At 37.6% G+C, this 16103-nt stretch overlaps 1 long non-coding RNA gene across 5 annotated transcripts in view; it reads left to right on the top strand.

The window, feature by feature from the left end:
- Positions 1 to 16103, top strand: part of LOC311442309 — a 58726-nt gene that overhangs the window by 30641 nt on the left and 11982 nt on the right. For 3 of the 5 annotated variants that reach the window (XR_014696556.1, XR_014696558.1, XR_014696559.1), the window contains exons 5-8: positions 8207 to 8284; positions 8705 to 8823; positions 9053 to 9200; positions 12949 to 13067. This is a non-coding gene — a long non-coding RNA (uncharacterized lncRNA). The remainder of the gene's footprint in view (positions 1 to 8206; positions 8285 to 8704; positions 8824 to 9052; positions 9201 to 12948; positions 13068 to 16103) is intronic. The other 2 variants (XR_014696557.1, XR_014696560.1) reach the window with 1 other exon arrangement.

Below are 16103 nucleotides of genomic sequence, written 5' to 3'. Positions count from 1 at the left end.
TGGTCTATCGTTGCTCAGCTGGGAACTTGTTAGAATCTAGTTTTTCTCCAGTTATGTTGAACAGTTTTCCTGCTGAACACTGTAGCAACAAGATTGAGACCTTAGCATCTCTACTGAGGAAAAGCAGCTTGCGTCTTGTCTGTATGAGAAGTGCCAAAGCAGTTCCCAGTCTGTTTCATAGCCCACAGCCTATTGCTGAGTCTTCTGCTACTCAGAGAATTTTGCTTGTAGGAATAGCTGGGGGGCTGTGTGCTGTACAAGTTGCCTGTTGTGGGACGAGGTGTAGGTCCTGGTCAGAGGTCTCAGGAAAGAATGGGATCATGGCACCACCCAGTAAAGGTGTCAGGAGTGAAGAGTTCCATGCTGGAATATTTTTTGGGGGGGAAAATATTGGATGATATTTCAAATTCATCAGAAAAAGGCTTTGTCTGACCAACTCCCCTCCCCCAGTTGTTCTGATGTAATATATATTTCTCTCCTTCTTCCTGTCTCATTTTCTTTCAAGAGCTAAGAAGGGATTTGAAATGTTTCCTATTTCCACTGTAATATCTGGAGGCTAGTATCTAAATAGAGGTCTACCTGATATTTTTATTCCTAAAACTGACTTTGGTGTGCAGCCCTTCAGAATGGGTAGCATAGAGGCCTGCCTATAAAATCTGGAATGGTCCAAAATGATATAAAATGCAGCTTTTTACCATCTGTTAGAAAATGTTAATGAGCTGGTGATCTCATTCTGTATCTTAGACAGGTGTCCACATCCCCAAAAATGTGACTAGAAATGACATCTTTGTTGACAGTCTCATCAGATTAATTGGACTTCAGGACTGAGCTAATTCTCACATCAAGAGGCTTGAGAACATACTGTCGGAGCTGTGTGAAGAACCTTGAACTCCTGTTTCTTGTGCTGTCGCCAGATCATAACAGCTTTGATGGACTGGATTAGGAAATCAATATACACACATTGACATGCTAATCCCTTCAGGGACACTCATTAAATAACATTCAGATAAAGGGGCCATAACAGTACGCATGGAATCAATGGCTGCAGCACGGTGTTAGATTTTGTTTGGTTTGGTTCTTTTAAATAATTCAACATTAAAACAACATATAAAATGTTAAAAATACGAATTTAACCTCTGGAAACACACAAAAAAATTAGCATTAAAATAGACCTAAAGTGTAAGAAATATGAAAAAGAGGAAGGTTTTGATTTTTCATGTGCATTAATGTGAGGAAACTCCTAGGAGTGAAAAGGATCTGTTGGGTCACAAGTTCAGTTCTCTGCTGTAGGAGATATCCATGCCATGCAATACCTTCCATGAAGTGATCAAGCACTGTTTTAAAACTAATTAGAATTTTTCTCCTCCTGGGACTCTGCTCTGTAACCTTTCTCCTGTATTGGCTAGAGACCTTCATCTAATTTCAGACTAAATTTATTCCTGGCTAATTTATACTTTTTTTTTTTTTTTTTTTTTTTTCCTCCTTTTAGCTTACAAATCCTTTTCCCTTCCTTGTTATTCATGTGATGTATTTGCAGACAATGGCATCTACCCTGTTTTTTCTTTTTAAGGCTGAACAGGTAAAACTTCATGAATATTGTATCTTGCAAGTACTCCTGTCCCCCGGTAAATTCAGTATTTTTTTTCTGCACCTGTTTTTGTAGGAGGGCAGCTCTTCTGAACATCAGTAGCATCATTTTTTATGTCTCAAAAAACATCACCATCATACTTCACCATCTCCAATTCCTCGTCCGGTACAAAATATACTAACTTACAAAGCTCCATTTCACAGTAAGAGCCAAAAGATCAGACCTCTCCTGTGCAGAATCTAAAGCCAGTATTTTAGGTTCAATGCGCTGCCGTCTATTGAACAAGAGAGTGGAGGGCCCATGGCACCAAGTTAGGTGTGCTCCTGTGAAGTTGTGTAAGCTCAGGCTTCCAGCCTTGCTTCAGGACAGCAGATGTTTCGTTTGCTAAGCAGCCGTCTGGGAAGGTGGCTGAAATCCTGCCAGCACAAGTGTCGGGGGCATGCTGCTTTTGCCCAAGGCATTCCGATTGCAATGAACTAAGTTTACCAGTGGCGAAAAAAAAATCACCGGAACATTCATTCCTTTTGCATTTTATTCCTTGGACTTGATTTTCAATCTGTTTTAAGTTGGTGACCCCATATTTAAATAAATAGAATCATCTTAGTTTTACATTGCTTCAGAATTTGCAGCAGAGATTCAAACCAGGCTTTGTATACTTTTTATTCTTAATTATTTTGTAGAGAAAAAATATGCAGCATCATATATTCAGATAGGGTATTTTAAGTCCTCAAAACATCCTTTTTTTTTTTTTTTTTTTTTTTTTTTTTTTTTTTTTTTTCCAGCCCATTTATTTGAAAATGATATGGTGTGTGATGCTGAGCATGTCAGATTTACTTTGTAAGTTAGAAACAATTGATTATTTTTTTTATTTTTATTTTTTTTTTCAGTATATCTGTGATGAATGATTGATTGTTCTCATGCAGCTTATTTCAAGTATCAAAATCCCTGAATGCTGGTCTGGAATTTTTAAAGACTATTGACCCATCAAAAAGCCCCAGTGTGTTGCTGGTAGGTAGTTTTATTGTTCGTAGGTTTATTGTTCTTTTCTAGTGAATTACTTCCTATTGGGAAATGACTATTGCAAGTTTCAGCTAAGTTTGCTTCTCTCTATATATATATAGTGTGTGTGTATATATATATATATATTTGTGTATATCTATATGTAAAAATAAAGTTATATAAAAATATATCTTTAAAAAGACGTTTTGGGAACCAAGCATGAAAGGGAAGAACAGCAAAGGACAGAATTATCTTTCTCCTTCAAAGGTTTATGTTATGTTCACTTAGAGGTGTTCCAAGTATTTCATATTTGTAATTCCAACAGCATTATTTTGAGCATGATTTCATGGCAAAAGTCTCTTTAACTGTGAAAAATGGCCCCAAATGAGTGAAACTTTGCTCTTCTGAATCTGTGTGGATGGGAGATGAAGAGATGCAGAACGTGTAGGCAGCAGGACCTGGTGGTTGGACCCTGTGGGATAGAGATGTGAGTTTTCTTCCTGGCTCTAATAATCCTTACGTAGGGTAGGCCAGCAGCTTTCTTTCTCTTTAATACATTTGTTTCCTTTTAAACTTCTCTGAGTGTGGCTTGACTGTTCTGTGGACTACAGAAATGAGAATATTTGCACCATGTCTAGCAAATAGGATCTAGGCTCTGACAAGGTATGATGATAGTAATGTATATTGCGAGGAGATGGGGTGAAAGAGAGACAAATATTGTTAGGAGCCTTAGAAAGGGGGGTGGGGGGGGTGATGACACACTAATTTTGGCAATCAGCCCTTGCTTCTCCAGATAATAGGATCTCATTATATGCAGTATTTGGCTCTGTCTGTTCACGTCGGCATTGGACAGAGCTCCTGCTGTTACAACAACCACTGCAAGTGAGGGCTGATACAGCCCGGCTCCTGGAGTGAGGTGGGGAAAGGCTCTTCTCAAGTTGAAGAGGATCATTCTCATCCCTCCAGGATGCTGATTGTTCCTGCTTCATGGGATTACGTTATCACTTTTGACTTCAAATAAACATCTTAGAGAGTTTTCCCAACTGTAAATTATCATTTTTTTCTCCATTTGATCTCTCCACTCCTTCTTAATGCTCAAAGTGGGCATCACAAGACTCCATTTAATTGATTATTTTGCTGTTGCCTGTTTCGTCTAGCATTATAAGCAAGTGCCTTCCTATCTCGTTTTTGGAAGGTTTGTTAACAGAGATCAGCTGGATCAATATCCACATGATAAAGATGCTAATTGCTTTGTCTACAGCTATTTTAACTTCTAGTCCTCCTTGCCAATCTTTCATGCTGCTGTACCATGAATCCTTGACAGACTTTCAAAATATGCTGCATATTTTAATCCACTTTTTTGCTGGTTTTATACATATAATATTTGGTCTCAAATGAGATGGTCCCCAGAATTTTGGAGACAATCTGAAGCTTCTGGGATCTTTTTGGATATAAATAGTAGACTTGATGTGTTGCTGTCTTGCATCCTAAGGTATTAAGTGCTGGCAGTGTCATGTAGAAAAACAGGTGATACGTCTTGTGTTCTGTAGTTCTGCCCATTCCATATGACTCCATATGTACAGGTTTCACTAATCTGCTTTCATACGGCCAAAGTAGTTAAATTGTTCTTGACAACCATGTAAAAAGTCTTAGTTCAGATTTAAGAATGTATTATTTTGATAAATAGGCAGGAACTTATACTTGTGTTCAACTGAATTTAACCCAAATTGTTAGAACCTTCCTGCATGAATTACACTTAAGTAATTTTTTTAATGTCTATAAGGTGGAGGGAGGAAACTTATCCATAAAGTTCCTAGCAAGTTGCCATGTAAATAAAAAAAAACTTTGTCAACACTGGTGTGGAACAATGATTTATTAAATAAACTGTTTTTTTTTGTGTGTGGTCAGTCAGAATATTTGGTAGAGAAAAATAGATTACTTCAGCTGCAGGTGACAGGATGATAGTGTAAAGAAAGTTGTCAAAATACTAATGCAGATACAGACAAAGAAACTTTTTTTTAAAAAAAAAAAAAAAAAAAAAAGTTCAGTTCAGTACAGACTCTGGAGGAAGAAGAATAAATATGTAGGCCAGGTCAAGAGTGTGGAAGCTTTTATATGTAGTGACAAATTTTTTTTTAATGTGTTGAATAGTAAGTGACTGGTAAAATCAAAGGAGAGGTAATAGAACACTAGGAGAAGAATGTGACTGCAGTTTGTTAGCTCACAGTTTTTGATTTAATTCTTTTTTATTCAAAATAATGGTTGGCTTCCTTCCCTCTGCCCATTTTTTCAAGCCTTAGTTTTGAATAGGAATGTGTAAATAATTTATCAATAAGAATGAGGGAGGTACCTACTGACCATCATGTGTAAGCAGTCTTTCAAGGTCAGATATGGAAAACAAGCAGAGATATGTGAATTTTGTTGTCTATCTGTTCCAACATTTTTTCTCTTTTTTTTTTTTTTTTTTAATACTATAGGAAATTGGCAAACCTAATTTAAATATGTGTGTATTTGTGCAGCACAGTGCATGTATATCTGTACACTGGAAGCAGAATTGAAGGCAATGATTGATTTGATAGACTATATTGTAAAACATGTATAAAATGCTACCTGTTCTTGTAAATTATAACTGTTTTTTCATATCTACCCTAAATAAATTGCGAAGACAGTATCATTAAATGCTCCTCTTTTACAACTCACCATTTTAACATGTCCAAATTTCAATATTAACATTGTATTCCTTTGTGAATTGAGCTTTTATTCATTACATTCCTTTTTAGTCTAACAGTTATTATTATGCTGCTCGTACTTTAGCTTCAGAGCTAATTATAGTCTTTGGCTATCTCCTTCTGGAATATAGATACTGATATATATTAATAACACGTACCTTGTTCTCCAGCCAGTGCTTATTTCACAAGGATGCTGTGATTTTTTTGTAGCCTCTTACACTGACTAAAATGTTACTTTTTTTTTTTTTTTTTTGCCTTGTCATTTTGCTATACTGAAGAGCATAATCTACTAAAAATATCTGCAAAGAGTGATTCCACCCCCCATCCCTGTATAGTTGGAAATCCCTTAATATAGCCATGTACTGTCAACTCACACATAATGAAAATGTCAATAGTCCTCAGATTGGAACAGTTAAAGTACTGAAACAGATGTAGCCCAATACAAAATAAATCTACGGAGCAGATGAAGAGGGAGATGGCTTGGTCACACATTCATTAAATATAAATAAAAACAACCCTCAAACCTAAATTAACCATGAAAATCCTGCTAGCAAGATTATACTGCAAGCAAGATAAAATGGTAGAATCTGACCCAGAAGAAGTGCATCAAGTGTGATGCCACAGATTAGATCCAAAAGGGTCAAAAGGAGTGAAATACTAGTACCTGCTCCCCACTGAGGGGATGGCAAACCTTGTAATTTCTATCTAATTTCTTAGCTGTTCAGACCAGAAAACAGGAAAGAGTTTGTAATTTTATCCACCCATCACCCTTCTAAGTCTGTTGAAGAAGGTATAGAAGAGAGGGATGTGCTGGTACACATGTGAATTTCAGACACAACTCTAGCTGAGCAGCTATGAAGTGTGTAGATAAAATGGTTATTGAAGCTGTGGGTGATACTTTCTCAGGGTGTTTTTGAACTATGAGCTGAAAAACCTCAGGTTGTCCTTTCATACAGCATTCATGCTTTTTGACTATTTTTGTTGTAAGACTGTTCAACATCTGGATCTGGTTGGGAAATTTAATATCCTTTAAAGAATGTGTTAATTTTTTTCTGCCAGAACTTTGTAGATCAGTGTGAGTAATACACAAATAGCGCATGTGCTTGTATATGTGTTTACAACAATGGGAAGTAACTTTGTTTTTACTGAAGTGTAGTCATGACTTTCCAAAACAAATGCATCCCAGACTAGTATCTTTACTTTGCATGTACTTAGAATGAAAACTGAAAACAAATCATATTTTTCCATACACTTGTGATTACCACAGCTTGTCATTCTTGCACACATACACTGAAATTATGATTTTCCTCACTGGTCTATGAAATGACTGGAATATGTGGGCTGTGTTTATATTAACAAAATATTACATTTATCTTTGAAATCGCTTTTAATTCAAAATCCTAATAACGCTGTTTACATGCTGACTGCTTTATTCCTACAAGCTGTAGGGAGCTGATTTCATGCAAGAACATCTAGGAAAGAAGCAGACAATAGCTTTATTAATGTGAGATAATCTTATTAATGAGTGAAAAATAAGTGTTTTTGAAAGGATAACAACTGAAAGATAAGTAATGCTATAAAGTGTAACAGCATTTGGGAGGCTATCTTGTTCTTCTAGAAATTCTCATCTTTTGAAGAGTATTTACAGGACTTCTGGATACCAATAAGATTGAGTGCCTGTACCATCAAATATTTCATCTCTGTGGATGGTATACGTTACTCATGAGTGACATTCTCATAAATTAGTCTTTGCCAGATGCTTCGTCTTGTGGCCTAAATTGCTGTAAAGCCCATTAAGATATATTATGCACATAAAATGGACAGAGTAGTTGCAGAACCGTTGCTATAAGGGATTACGTGTTACTTGATTGTTATCCATTAAACAAAAAGAATTTCATTCCACTTGAATCTTACTTTAGATGCTCGTGTTTGAATCCATAATGAAGATTAAAGGCTACAGCTGCAATCTGCCAGTGTAACTCCTCATCTTATACATTAAATTAATTAAATATTGTTTATTTCTTTGAGTTTGTTCATATAAAAAGGTACCATAGAAGTTCTGAAGTATGAATTATCCACACTGATATCTTAAATAGTGTGTGTCTGTGCAGAGGGACAGCTGCTACAGTATGGGATACTTGACGTGCCCCTGACCCACTAGACGCCCCTGCCTTCCCCCACGTGGTGCTCTTCTGTCTCCCTAATGACATGCTCAGGACTAAGCAGGACAGGGCTTATTTATTAACAGATCAAAATGATGTGGTATTTACTTAGAGATTCAAGGCTCCAGTTTGGCATGCATTATATATCTATTACTTTTTGCAAGCATTTGTCTGCAGGCTGGTGTGTACTGGCATTACTGGGACATGTGTTCTCTCCAGAGCTGAGTCGGGCAATGACACTGGGCTTATGTAGCATAAAAGCATGACCCAACAGTAACATGACCTTAACGCGCGCATCTAGTCATCTTTTTTTTTTTTTTTTTTTCTCGTGTGTGTCTTATGCTATTTGGTATAGAGTACACTAATACAAATAATATATTAAAATCAATTTTTAAAAATATTTCCAGCTTAATTTCTGTGAATATCAGCTTTCTTCCCTGGGAATCCTCACAGATTACTTGTTTTATTTTATGTTTTGAGTCCTTGGTTCAGAGTTTAAAAACAAAAACAAACAACAACAACACACAAATAAAACCAAACTAACCAACCAAACAAACAAACCTTGATGAGTCTAGGACAAAATGACTGAGTTTAACCACTTGCCTTAGATTTCCTTCAGCTGATTTTGTTTCTCTTGGAGATCTTCACTTTCCTTCATTAAAATCTTGGCACAGTGACTGCCTTGCTCTGGAAAATGTACCTGGGAACTGACAGCATTTCTTTTTCAGGTTTTTCAAAACACTTCTTGTGTGTGTGAACAGCTGCCAAACATCTCACCAAGTGTTGCTGAGTAGCTTCTAACTTGGGTGAGCTCCCACAAAGGGTGAAGAGGACAAGGAGGTGAAGTACAGAGCTGGAACTCTTTCAGGCTATTTCTTCTGCTAGGCAGGTCACTTCTTTCAGGAAAAAAAAATAAAAAAAAAGCTTCTGAAATCTGGCAAATACAGATTTAGCCCATTTTCATCTATTTCTGTGATGGTGGAGAACAGTGTTTCCCTGTCCCTGAGGATGCTTAAGCTCTCCCACATCCAGCGGGGAGTCTCTGCCTAACTCCAGCAGTTGTGACTGGGGTATCTGGGTTTCCAGATTCCTTCAAGTAGGAAGGATTAAGCTTGACTAAAAGTCACATAGATAACCTATTGTATTATTTTTCTGGGACTGACCTTTTTATCTTTTTTTCTTCTCCACAATTTCTAATAGAAAAAATGGTAACTGTGCATTCACAGGTGTAAGCTGCAGAACTGGGGCTGTGGATTGGTTTTGGTGTCACAAATGCTTCCAGGTAATGCTGAATCTCAGCAGCTTCATGAGAGTTGGATGTGATGGGCTTGTGCTACTGAAAAGGGTAAGAAAATGCTATGAAAAGAATGTAGAAAATGGAGAATACCTCCAGGCCTTATTGTTATTCCATTTTTCTAAAAACAATATACTAGGAACTGTAGTCTGTATCTGCTGTAATCCACCTTCTTACAAGTACATTTTTAGACCTCTGGTTCTTTATAAAGACAGTGAGAGTGTTGGAATTGTTTTTAATATTAATTTATAATCCTAACATGATTTCTTTTCAAATACAGAATGGTTCTTTATGTTGAACAATGCTGAAATACATGCAGGGTTCAGAAGACAGACTCATATCTGCTTTAAGCTTGGAAACTGGAGGAAAAAAAAAAAAAAAAAAAAGAGAAATGATGACTGCATAGATTTCCTGATTCTTTCTGGCATGTAAGTCCCTTAGAAGATTAGATGTCGGAGTGATTTCATGCTGTGTAATATCATGTCATTGGCAGGGTTTCTTTGGTAATAGAATTCTGATTTTGTGAAGTACGGAGGCTGCTAAATCAGACTGCATGAAGAGCCAGGTTTTAGCTCTTGTAGTTCTGACTCTTCAATGAGAAGCTTATAAGCTCCTGTTAAAGGTAGTGCTGGTGCCTAGAAGTGTCTCTCATTCTACAAAGATGTAGTACCTAAATGCCAGTGGAAGAAAATTCCTTAGAAATCAAATCTGGTTGCTTAGTACTTACAGCAGCTACGTTTACAGGCAGCTGTATCAGATCTTTCACTCACAAGGGAATGGCAAGAAGGGAAACTGGCAACCACTTTTCTTGTGTTTGGGCTACCTATTAAAAAGCAGCTTTAGTAATACAAATGCAACCTTCTTTAACTAATCTGTGTGGGCTATTTACAAAAGAAAATTTTAAGTCAACGTTTATATCATTTACTTGAAAATCCTTTTTTGGATAACATATATTTTACTTGAATTAAAATTTCAAAGTATTTCGGAAGTGCACTGAACATGGAGATAAATCACATTTATTTTTTCTTTCCAGAATTTTTATCTCAATTGAAATTAATAACACTTCTACTGAAACAGCTTTAAGATCATTAATATTTTTAATTATTATTTTTTGTTACACTTTGATTAAAAACAAATACAAGCTGGCTGTTGTGAAAACTACTGCCAAAAACTCTTACATCTTGGGGTTGATTCATTAACATGTATTTTGTGGTGCCTGCAAATAAGGAGCTTAGGGTATTGGTGCGTATGTTGAGAATGGAGTGATTAGACAGAGATGGTGAAAGCAGCTCCAATTAAAAGAAGGAAAAATGACCAAAAAAAGTGTTTGTTTCTACCATTTTCAAGGAGATGGAGTTTGGTCACCTTCACTTATGGAAAAAAACCTTTCTGCCACAAGCTGCAGGTGACAGGGTTTGAAATGAAATAGAGATGGAACAGTTGCAGGATATAATTGGACAGGCTGAGTAGACTCGTGTTGTTAAGCCACTTTGTGTGTCCAGTATGGCAGTCTGGCAGAAATGTTGCTTGATATGTTTTCTGTTTACATAACTAATGCTTCTAGACTGTATAAATTTAGACTGTATAAATTCAGATTTAGGTATGGATGTTTGTTCTTGGGAAAAATACTTATTATGTATCCCTAAGGCCTCAGTGTTCTGGCTTACATGTATGCATACATAAACTCTCTCTATATATTTAGCTAATGACATGGGCTGAGATAGCATTGTCACGCTGATATACTGTTCAGCTCCGCATCACTTGTACTAACTTTTCTGCCTAGCTCAGCCCAGACTGTGCAGTGCTCTTCTGTCTGGGAGAGGCTCCAGAGGGTTCACAGTGATATCCTGTCAATGAAAGCTCTTGTTCCCCCTTGGGGCTTTGAGCTCAGAGCCACTGCTCGTGGCCAGGGCCATACAAAAGGCATTTGTGCCAGTGGTGGCACCTTTTTGTATCCTCCTCTTCTGAATACGAAGCAGGAAGACTCAAAAACAGAGGCTTAGAAGACTGGAAGACTGTCACATCTTCTGGCAACACCAACCTTGTTTTGTTTCCATTTGACATTGCTCAGGTTAAAGGAACAAGTTCGTTTTCCACAAAGATGGTTTTCCTTTTAATTTCTGACCAAATCCTGCAGATGGTCATATGGGCTTTCCAGCGGATAGTACAGGTGCTTTCTTACATTTATTTGGCACATATGAACTGAGCCATTTATTGCACTGCATGGCCAATGCATGTGACCATACTTGCTTTTACACTCTGCAAATAAGCCCTCTGAAATTACTGGGACTGGCTGTTTAAATTGAAATCATTCATGAATCTCCACAAGACCAGTACTTCAATATTTACGTAGGGGGCTGAAATAGATTTTCTAGCATATAAAATAACACTTATGGGATGATGGCATACAACCTCTGGCTGTGCCTGAGCAGAGAGACTGAACAGGTAGGAAAAAGTCTGAGGTATGGAATAGCACTTCTGGCTTTGTGGGGGTAAAATAAAAATAAAAATACTGACCGCTGCAGTAAGAGCGTAGTCACATCTCCTCACACAGAACACCTCTTCCCTGGCTTGGGTAGGGGACACACAGGAACAGTGGCTGCCCGGGGACGGAGCCTGGGCAGTCTTTGCTTCAGGATGTGTGACTGCTGTTGGGGTCTGAGAACAAGTGTAGAGCCACGGTAGGCTTGGATGAGAAATAAAAGTTACTAAAACAGTTGTGTTTCCTCTTTTCTCCAAGATTGCCCCAATAATAATTTCTGAAGGACTCTGTTGGCTTAGTCGATGAACTTCTTGTACTTTCTTAAAGTCTGTCCAGCCCTTTGCTGGGAAGGGGGAATGAGAACTGAAGGGAGTTTGTGGTTCATTTGAGGTGCCCTCAATGGGCACTTACAATCAACAACTGAATGCATCACTTGCTTTAAATAGCCTGACTACAGTCATTCATAAGAACAACAAAAGGTGGCAGACTGATTAACATTTGGTGGAGTTTGAATGTTGAACTTTTTTTCAGATTTATTGCTGAGAGTTAGGAAGTCTTTCTCTCTCCCACACACACATCTGTTTGCAAGTTTGGGCCAGCTATTTAGGAAGAGTGACACGAGGTTTGGCCCAGGCTGCTCAGTCCAGCCAGCTTTTGACTGGTTGAAGTGCTTTTATTAATAGCTGAATTATCAAAGTGAAATGAGCAGAAAACAGCAACAATCAGGATTTGGGCTTGTGCTGGTATCCCTTTCTGGGGTAAAATCAGTTTGAAGAAACTGGCCAATATTTACAGCTGTTGAACTGCAAGAGACAGTGATGATCACAGTACAGTGAATGGAAATCTCAATTTTAAATCGCTTCATATAAGACAAATATAATTTAGTGGGAGAATGTGGTTAGCAAACACATACCATTTATTTGTGAGGCAAACTGGATTAGGAGGGCTTCGTGTCCAGTCATACATGCATGCAAGTATCTAAAATCAGAATCTGGCCCAAAGTATGACTACATCTGAACACACTCAGCAAATTTGAATTAAGTAGGAAATGCAGCTGCACACTTGGGGCATGCACTTGTTTACAAATCAAGCTGACCAGAAATAAATAAATGTTGAAAATTAGGTTTTGATGACAGTGCTCCTTTTAACAAGGTTTCTGAACAATTTGGGGGATTGTGTTGTTGCATTTCCTAAAATGAAAATGTTCATAAACTGAGGCAATTTTTGATCATGAACATTCATTTCAAATGAATGGATTAAAAAGCTTTGGGGAAGCAGAAGGTGTGGATTTAAATGCAGAATGTGGGAATAGCTGCTGTGAAATCTATAATTCAATCTTGGTTTATCATCCTAAGCAAAAGATGGATTTATAGTAATGGATTGTCAGTTTTAAACTACCCTGTACTTTTTTGTAATATGCACAAGTAGATTCTTGTCAACTCAGCATGCAACATTTTTCCACATAAATGGTTTTCCTTATGATATTCTGTACTAGCACCTGTATGTTTTAACAAGAGACCACATGGTTTGTAAAGATCTTTGCTCCCATCACCCAGCACGGTTAGAGAAGCAGTGGAAGTAAAATGGTTTTAGCATGTAAAATTATCCAGTTTAAATTAAAAGCTTCCTTATTTATGCAGGTCAGAAGCTTATAATTTATTCAATGTTTTGTGTGTGTGTGTACCTGATGACAGGGTGTGCAAGTCTGAGGTTATAACCTCAGAAAAAGAAGCCAGCAATTACACCTGCCAGCATTTCCCCCTGGCCACTGGTGCAATTACCCATCAAGGATAATTGACAGCAAGATAATAGGGTAAGTTTATGTTTGGATTGTTGTTTGTTTGTTTGTTTTTTCCTCCCTAGATTGTGGCACTGCACTATTTAGTAAGTAGAACTTGTGATGCTCCATCGTGAATGTGCTCATAGGCACCTACAGTCAGCAACTTAAACACTGTTGGAAGGGATGGGAATTTTTTAAGGTGCCAAGATAGAGAAAGAAATGAATGTGTCACCTTGCCTTTGATGCTAATACTCCATACCTAGAACTGCCCCCAAAGGAGAAGACAACACATTATCCACCTGAGCTGGTCTCTTTCCCTACATGCAGGATGGGCTGTGGTGGGCAACAAGTCTACTCAAGGTTGGCTTTATGATCTTTTCTTTCAAAGTGGCAACATCAGCAGTTGCCTTTGGTAAAATGACACAATACTGAGATAAGAGGAAACCCCCAAATCCCTGCATTACTCTAAGCAAAGAGTATCCTCCATCTCTGGCTGACTTTACAGTTTATGTCGCATTGCTCTTTGGCAGTATGTTTTCCTCTGACATGTTAGATCCTCTTCAGACAGAGAGGGAAAGGAAACCTGGACCATCACTTCTGGAAACCATCAGACTATAAACCAGAATATATCAAATGCATACTATTTTCTCAGAATTTCAATCAGCCTCTGAAGATGGGGCCGGACTTAGAATTACAAGTGGAAGGGATACCTTTATAGCATGAGTTCAGCCTTCCTTCAGTGTTTGCTGCTGACAGACTCCACAGGCTTTAGATTTTTTTATTATTATTATTAATTTATTAATTTGTTATATGTCTGATTACCTTTATGCACATCAACTTCCCAAGTTCTACCAAAAAGTGCCCTACTGAATAGTGTCTGCATCTTTCACCTGCCCCTAGCTGCATGCATTTGAGTGCAGCAGCACTCTCCTGGATCTGCTTCAGGACTCTTCTAAGTGGCACATTTCTGCCATGCCTATTCCATAGTGATTACAGTTTTGTTCCATTGTAGCCTTTCCTACACAGCTAGATGTCTATATTTCAAGGTACGTTTGAATATCTAAAGGGATATTATTAACTCATACTATTTGTATTTAAAATATGCAAACCCATTAATCCAAATTACCTGCTGTTTTCCTGCTGAATTTAGTGTTCAGAACAAATCCTGTTACCTTTCAAAGAGCACAAAAATTGGGTTCTAAATAGCTTCTGTTATATTAAAACTATGAATAAGGATGTTTTAAACTCTTTAAGCCATCTGCATGCTGCCAGCTTACCTATTGTGCCTTTAATTTAAAAGGAATGTTAAAATGAGTGCAAACACTGCAAATGATGGGTCTGTGTGGAATACTAATCCACAATGGTTGCATGTTTCTAACACTTCAAAAATTCCCCAGACTCTCATTCCTGCAAGTTCTCATTATGGCATTTGAGAGGACATTTTGCATTGGAGAGTAAGAAGCAAAAGCTGAGGGGTCTCATCAGGACTGTTCTGTGTGACTTTGAGAACCTAATTTTGGGATATATTAGATTAAAACCAGTACTGATTTCCTTATGTATTAAGGAAGCCTCTATGAGCCATGAGCTCCACATTTTATGAGGCATGTGATGATAATTTTTGTTTGTTCAGCTTTGTTTTAACATGCTCATTCACATCACCTGGACTTAAACCAGAAAGAGAAATGTCATTCTTTCAGGTTTGGTTACCATCACTTATTCTCGGTATTTTACCATTGGAATTTAATTTCCAGTTCTATCAATGACACTTCTGCTATCAGTAAAAATATTTTATTAGACCCTATCTGCATCACCCTATCCACCAGCCCAGAAGCATGTGACTGTAAGCAGTTAACATTTTGGTGCACTTCACCACACAATTGCTAGCTTTTTTTTTTTTTTTTTTTTTTTTTTTCCCCATTAAAAACATGGCTCAGTTTACAGATGGTTAGCTTTTTAATCTAATGCTTCCCAGTCATATCATGACAGACCTATGCAATAAACATTCTGTTGGATGGAGAGGAATATTAAATATGCAGTACTGCCTATTAAGTACTGCTCTTTCAGAGACAAAGATTTTGGAACTTGATGCTGATAGGACTTAATTTTGTGAGCAATCCAGGTAATTAATGAACTTCACTTATCTGTGGGGTAGTATCTGTATCAAGATACTTGAATCTCAAAGAGACAGCCTGGCTTTTTTTTTTTTTTTTTTTTTTTTTTTCTTCATTGAATCAACCTTGTTTTGTATAGAGGAAAAAACAGAGCAAATGTGTTTAAATTCTGCAGCAGTTCATTGTGAGTAAATGAATAGCATGAAAGAATAGCACAGAAACCAGTGAATCTGAGGTAGACTTGAACTTTCTGGACTTCTTTTGTTGTGGTTTTCTTTTCATTACCATGGAAGGCATCTTACTCTTGGCGTATGCTACTGCAGTCATAATAACCACCCTGAATAGGCTCAGTCACAGCCCTTGAGTGAAATCAGACCTTTGTTAACACTGCAAGCAAAATATTCATAGAACTTGACAAAGATAAGGAATCCTCCTTCCCAAGAGGGAAGGGAAGGCAGGAAGGGAGTGCCAGCCCTGGGAGATGCCTGGCGTTGAGGCACAATTCATTGTGGGACTTGGCAAGTCTCCTTAACCACTGCCACCTGACAGGACTTCTCCAGCCATCTTCATGTTCTCTTCTTTTATTTCCAATTAGCTTGAGAGGGATGAGGACCATGTAGATGTCCTCTTTTCACCCTCCTATAATTCTCCATTGCATGGAAGCAAGTCTGGGGGTTCAGATAGTCTGGTACTTTGGACAGCATTAAGACAAAATATAAGAATAAACTTTCACAGTCTGAACACTTGTGGTATGTTCTACCACTTTCATAATTATGTGAGAATTATATTATTATGTCTGGGGTCAGGGAAGGGACTACTAGACAAACTAATCAAGATATGATACGTTATATCTCGGTATAATATATAATGCAGAGTATTTTTTGTTTGTTTGTTTTCAAAAGTCCTATTCAAACAAATCTCAGAACAAAATTCAGTTTCACAAACAGTGTACATATCA

Source organism: Aythya ferina (assembly GCF_964211825.1).
Source record: "Aythya ferina genome assembly, chromosome: 10".
Lineage (NCBI taxonomy): Eukaryota > Metazoa > Chordata > Aves > Anseriformes > Anatidae > Aythya > Aythya ferina.
This window is presented reverse-complemented; position numbering and strand designations above follow the sequence as displayed.